This window comes from Egretta garzetta, unplaced genomic scaffold, assembly GCF_000687185.1.
Source record: "Egretta garzetta isolate BGI_Z169 unplaced genomic scaffold, ASM68718v1 scaffold681, whole genome shotgun sequence".
Lineage (NCBI taxonomy): Eukaryota > Metazoa > Chordata > Aves > Pelecaniformes > Ardeidae > Egretta > Egretta garzetta.
Genome location: NW_009258563.1, coordinates 186,405 through 193,055, shown reverse-complemented (window position 1 = coordinate 193,055; position 6,651 = coordinate 186,405). Strand labels below are relative to the sequence as shown.

The 6,651-nt window shown below is 39.2% G+C and overlaps 1 protein-coding gene across 1 annotated transcript in view; it reads right to left on the bottom strand.

Annotated features, from left to right (window-relative positions):
* ZBED4 (zinc finger BED-type containing 4) overlaps nucleotides 1-826 on the bottom strand; it is a 27,823-nt gene extending 26,997 nt beyond the window's left edge. The window contains exon 1 of the mRNA XM_009647944.2: nucleotides 151-826. The gene's annotated coding sequence lies outside the window, so the exon portion shown is untranslated. The remainder of the gene's footprint in view (nucleotides 1-150) is intronic.
* Nucleotides 827-6,651: the final 5,825 nt, after the last annotated feature.

Sequence of the window (6,651 nt, the reverse complement as noted above, 5' to 3'; positions counted from 1 at the left end):
GGCATCCCCTGGCCGAAACCCTGAGCTGGGCGAGGCCTCCTCGTGGGCATCGATCCGCTGGAGCGCGGGCACGCCGCTAGCCTGAACACAGCCCTCACCTTTTCAGGAATTTAATCTCTGTTGCGCATATTTGCATTTAAAAAACCGCACCTTGATACGTGATTGTGGTCTAATGCGGCCTCGGCTGGGTTCTGGGTTCTGTTTTGCTGTGCTTGCAGCCACTGCCCGCCTCGGGCGGGGCGCTGTGCCTGACGCCTGGCTCTGGGCCCCGCCGCCGGGGAGGCCGCTCGGGGGTGAAGGGTGCGCGGAGCGACGGTTCAGCGAAGCAGTGGCCCGCTGTGTGCTTGAGGTGTCGGAATTCTTGTGGGTAAAGCTCCTCCATTTTGGTGTTCGCTTGTAGGTAGGTGGTTGTCGTCTGTGCTTGAGAGAGATTAGGCAAGGTTGTTGAGTGGACTGAGGGATCCAGGCTTTTTGGGTGGGGTGGGGGTGAAGTGGGGTGGTTTGTTAGGGGGTTTTGGGTGTTTGGCTGTGGTTTGGGTTTTTTTTTTTTTTTCAATGTATGTAATTTCTACAGAGAGCTGGGCAATGATATGATCTAGTGAGACTTTGATATTTGTTGTCAAATTCCCAGTGTCAGTCGTAGATTTCTGCTTTAGTGTCACTGGTCATAACTTTCAGGTAAGGCAAGCCTTGGGAGTGGAAGCAGGAGAGAAACATTAACAATGCTGGTTTGAAAGTAATGCTAAGTTTTAGATTAAGACACGGTTCAGAGAGAGAAACAGTGCTTAAGCAAGTACTTGTTTTTTTTCATCTGAGTTGTTTTCATCAGTCGACTGATTTTTATTTTTTTTCTTCTAATTGAATAGATTTAGTCAAAAAATGTTTTGGCGGATATGTAGCAATAAATGAAGAAATCAGTTGATTGCTTTTTGGTTTGAAATAGTGGAGCTCTTGAACATTCTTCTATGGTATTTGTACGTTTGTATTTCTATAGTACTCATGTGGTCTTCTAAATGTGCCAGTCAACAAAGTAAATGATCTGTTATGTTTAATGTTTCCTTTGGAAATCTCATGTCAAGGGTTTGGGTTTGTTTTTGGTTTTTGGTTTTTTTTCCATTTATATGCTGTTCAAAATCACAACGAAATAGCTATTGCACTGCATGCTGGCAGTCCGTCTTAGTTCTGTATTATAACTCTGTAACTTGCAGTGTGTTTTTACTGATACAGTTGAACTGCCACAATGAGACCAAAGGGATTTGAGGTGAAGTTACTTTACGTGCCCAGTTTCCACTGTTACAGAAGTGCAATTAAATGAATACAACTACTTAAAAATGAAGTTTGGTTGTGGCCAGATCTGCCAGCTAGACTCAGTAATAGAGATGTGAGAGCTTAGCTAAGAAGCCTCTATCACCAGTCTGTTGACAGGTAATTATGGTGATTATTTAACATCCAATAATAATAGTAAGTAGAAATATATAATCTCATAAAGCATCTCTTGGAAAACTATAAAATTATAACATGTATGTTGAATTTTACTTGGAATTACATAGTTACACTCACTGCACCACAGAAAGCATGATGATATTAGAATATCTAGCTCTCTTATCTGCTTTTTTTTTTTTTTTTGGAGACAGCTATGACTTTGAAGAGTTTCCCAACTTATAGTAAAAAATTGTACAGTAAACTAAAAAAGACTGGAAATTCACTTTGTGCTTCCACACTGTGTGTTGCTCTTTCTGTATACATCTCTCTGTACCTCTTCATTTTTTCATACGTCCTGTTCCAAAAATTTCCTTAAGGGTTAGCGGAAGCTGAGATTCTCAGATTGTCTGAGATTGATTTGATGCAAGTTGATTATTTCTTTAAATTATCTGCTAAAGTGGCTTGAAAACCAGTCAGTGGTTCAGTATATAATTTATAGATGTGTATCACAGATTAAGCAAAATAGCTGAAGCTTCTTTCTGCTTTACAAATACACATTGTAAACTTAAGAAAGTAGCTCTTAACAATCTGAGCAAAAGTGGGGCCAGAAAGTCCTCTCACAAACAACAAAGTAATATGAAGAATAAAACGCTGAGGTGATGGTGATCTGGCAACACAACTGCAAAGGAAAGAAAAAGTAACTGCAGCTCCTGAAGAAGGCTCCAGACTGCCAGCTTGTGGTGGATGTGGCAGCATTGGTGTAGTGGTAGTCTAAAGAGAGAGATTCTCCATAAAGCATGCAGTCTGAGGTGTAAGTATGTGAGTGAACATAGTGATGATGAATATTAGGAAAGTCTGCGCAAGACATCTTGACAGGAAGAAACCAAAACTCTCCTTATTTAACTTCCGATTTTTTTTTTCATTTTCACCCCGTTTATGCATTTATAAACTTGTTTTCTGTTTCAGATATTGTGAATAAACATCTTTATTTGCATGTTTAACTGAACCTGGCATGAATTAAAAGTGGTCTGATAGTAAATGAATACGAAAAGTCATTTCTCACTCCAGTCCCTGGAGTAAACTGCAAGTATCTGTTTCTCTGTTACATTTTGTAGAATATCAGAAAGCTGAGAGCATGCTCCCAAAGAAACTGTTTGGGTTCTCAGGAGAATAAGTGTTACAGGTTCAGAGAAGAAGGAAATGTCACTGCAGTAACTGTGAGTAACCAGCTCTCTGTCATTCTCGATATTGGGGTGCATGTTTAACTCCAAAGGCTCCCAGGGAGGCTGTAATAAGAGCCTAAAGCCAGTTGGAAACTAGATGAAATCCTTGTATCCCTTCCTACTGTGACATAATTTTAAATATGCCTTAAATATACCTATTTCTCTGTCAATATTATGTTGCGTGGTATTAGACGGTTGTAGATGTTCAGTTGCTGCAAACAACACTTGTGTTCTGTGGTCCCAGAGTCTCTCCAGTCACTGAAGTGTTCATCTTAACCTGATTTTTTTCCTTGCTTCCAGCTATTTCTTTCATGGTGGTAAAGATAACATTGATGCTGCAATGAAAAATTGATGTCTGTCTGTCTGAATTTGTATACTTTTGGAAACATGAAGTGCTATAATGGCATGTTGATACTACCAGTGTTGGGAGTATTAACTGTTTTGCTGCTCTTACCTTGCTTTAGTAGAATAGTGCTGTGAATGTGTTTGTCTCTAAACATGCACTGATAAGATTATTTTCCTTACTGAATCACTCAAGCCTTTGGCTTCACCTCTAGTAACTTCTGCATCAATGATGCATTTTCCATGTGAAATCATGAAGACTATATCAAGAAAAAATAGTTCTTAAGTCAAGCACAAAGAATTTCCTACCTTTTATATGCACTGAAGTAATATATTTAATAAAATGATCTCTCTTCCTCCTTGTATAGACTCCAGCCTCTTCAGGACCCTATCTAGACAGTGCCAGCTTAATGATCAAAACCTTAAAATAGAGGTCAGAAGTACTAAATTTGGGTGTCCAAATTAGTATCACAAGGGTACAATTTCTAAGAACGTTTAACATAGGAGAGTACTTACATATTTAGCATACATACTCCATTAACTTCAGCAGGCACTTGGCTCTGCTCATCAGATCTAAGGTGTCAGGTTGGGTCCTCAAAAAATAAAGAATGAGTGATTACACAGTAGTTGTGAGCAACTTCAAGCAGCATTCGCTGCCAAAACTATGATGCCTTTGTGCTTTTACATTAATTACTTCATTTGTTACGAACACAGTTGTCTAATCTCTTTATCATCCTGGATTTATAGCACATCAGAGGTGTATATCAGTGACTTTTGACTTGGAGTGGAGCACACAATAGGATGTTCACAGGATTTATTCATACCCTTTTATGCAGAGTGAGGATGGTGCTGGAATACATCTTTCAGGAGTGCTCAATTTGAAGTTCCTATTCTAACTTTTTTTTTTTTTTGAGCCTATTGAGAGTCTGTCTGCATTATGAAGCCATATTATGTATCAGAACCGATTTATATATGCGCGAGTCTGGAAAATTTCTTTATTAGCCAGCATCAGGCACTGGCCGAGGTGGTAGATGTGTCTGAGACAAAGCAAAGAAAACCTGCGTAGGGCTCATTACTATTTGTTAAATGATACATATGAGTTGAGTTTTTCTGAACAGAGGAAGCTATGAGCCATGTCTGATTCTCTTGTTTGTTTGGGTTTTTTTTGTGGTCGTCATGTATTGAGTCTTGCCTCTGACTTACTTTTTTCACTTTATTTTTCCTCCCCAGATTTTGATGTCATCTTGCTTTACAGTTCTTCCCTGTGTAAATGAGGAGACAAGGTTTTAATTCTGAATGAGCCCATCTATTTTGGGATTTCTTCTGCAGTAAATGACTAGGGATTCTAACAGCAAAGCTTCCTCCATTGCATACAGTCTTAATCATCTGCAGACCAGGTTTGTCCTCTAGAATGAATGAGGAAGAGGTAGTAAAGTAATTAAGACTGGATTTGTGTCTCATTGCTGATTGAATTTTAACTTAACTATACTAAGGCTGCAGTATTAACTCATTGTAAACATTGGAGATTGTTTCTTGGAGATATACGTTTGTGAGTGACCTGACCAGGAAAACAACTCCCCTCTGAGTTTATACTTCATCACATATTACACTTGCAAGTTTTGATACTGACAGCAAGGAACTGAGAATTAGAGAAGTCACTCTAAGGGATTTAATAAATAAAATAAACTTTATATATAATTAAACTTTATGAAGGCAGTGAGTAACTTTTCTTTGCTTGGATGAAGGCTGTTTCCAGTGCAGAGGAAAGGATCAGGGAGTAGGAAAGGGTTATGTGAGAAAATAATAATTCATTTGCATTAATACGGTTTACGTGGGTTATGCTGGCTTAAGCAGTTACCTGAGTTTGTGGTAAACAAAGTATCTTCTGAAATCTAAACCTGATGAGGAGAACAACCACAGGGAGAAATTAAAAATAAAAGTACTGAAAAGAATGTTTTATTTGAAATATATTGTGCATCAGATGTTTGTGTGGAGAGCACTTTGTTTTCCTTTCACTGTGGCTGCCTTTGACAAAAAACTTCAGTCCAAATAGGTGTTTTTTTGTTGCATTAACTTTCTGTAAATTCTGTGTTTATCCGCTACTGAGGTTTCCTCAGCATGTCTTGCAAAAAAAAAAAGTAAAAATCCAATATAAATTGTTTAGCTACAGTGTTTTGCAATTCTTTGCTATGCAAGTATGATATTTTTAGAACTTTTCACATAGTAATTGTTGTTTTGCTTTTTATTCCTACCCATTGCCACTGACATTTTGTCTTTGCCCATAACTTGGCTCAGTTAGTTACGCTGTGTGAATTGACAGACACTCCAATTCTAAACACGCAGCTTCTTTTGATGGCTAATAACCAGGGAAGCTGAAGGGGCACCCGCAAACCCTGGACTTACTTTCCTGCTGCCTCCCTTGCACAGGCAATCCTTTTCATCTGACAATGCAGGGAGGCAGTTCAGGGAGCAGAAAATTGGTGACTTGTTTATGAAGGGTTATTTTGATGGCAGTTACCATTTGGCAGGAATAGCTTCCTGTAAAGACCTTTGCAGGTGCTGTTACTATGCAGAACATAATAAAGGTGCCAAACTGTAAACACTAGGAATTGAATAATTAATGCCAACAAGGCAAATGACGGGGGAGAAGGGGAATACTATTCCCTTGTTTATGGGTCTGTCTGCTCTTTTGAAAACAACAATGTCGTTATACATAAGAGTGCAAATAAGTCTGCTCCCAGGGTTTGTGCTCAATAAAATAGTCTCCAATAGATAGTAGTTTTACTACTTAGAAGACCTACAGGTGAGTAGTTGGGCAAGCTTTGTGGCTTTGGTGCAGCATTTTGTAACTGGAGAATTTTTTTTGGTTGAAGTATAGTTTACATAAGGTTTCATGTATATCCTAATACCAAAGGTGGGTTTTGGTGTGGTTTTTTTTTTAATCTTTGCAGTGTCCGTAGGGGTGAGCTCAAGCCCCACCTATCCAGCAGATACGAGCACATATGGTATAGAGCGCCTTATAACTGCAAAATCCCAAAGGTACACATTGTTAAAGGATTCAAGCTAGACAGTGGAAGGGTAAGTGAGGCAGGAAGCAGGTTTCCCTGTCAGTTGTGTATCTCAATGAACTGCTTAACATATCTTTCTGTCCGCAAGTGACAATCTACATACCTCTTCTTGTAGTAGGTGACTCCAGGCAGTAGTTCCCACAAATGCTTAAATGGAAACGGGGTAAGGGCCTTTGCATAGCAGCTGTACAGCTTAAAGACCACTCTGTCAAACGGTCTTTAAGTATTATCTATAGATAACATTCCCTAGGACTGCTTAGCAGATGCAACTCACAGAGGTATTTCTTAGCAAGCACATGGATGTAGCTTGAGTCTTGGTAGAGCTCTGATGATAAAAGGGCTCTGCTTTTGTCAGTACCATAAAAGGCACTGACACAGCCTCCGGTCTGTTTTAAAACTCGTATTTTGGTGAAGACCATTTGTTGGATCAACATGAACTGTACTGAAGACCTAAAGGGTCTTATACCAATTTTATAAACAGAGAACCACTTCTGAGAATGGGAAAGGTGGTACATGCAGGAAGTAACAGTCAGTGAGGCCATCAGAAGAAAGTTTGATTCCATAGCAGTTGGTGAACATGGATGAACACCAATATT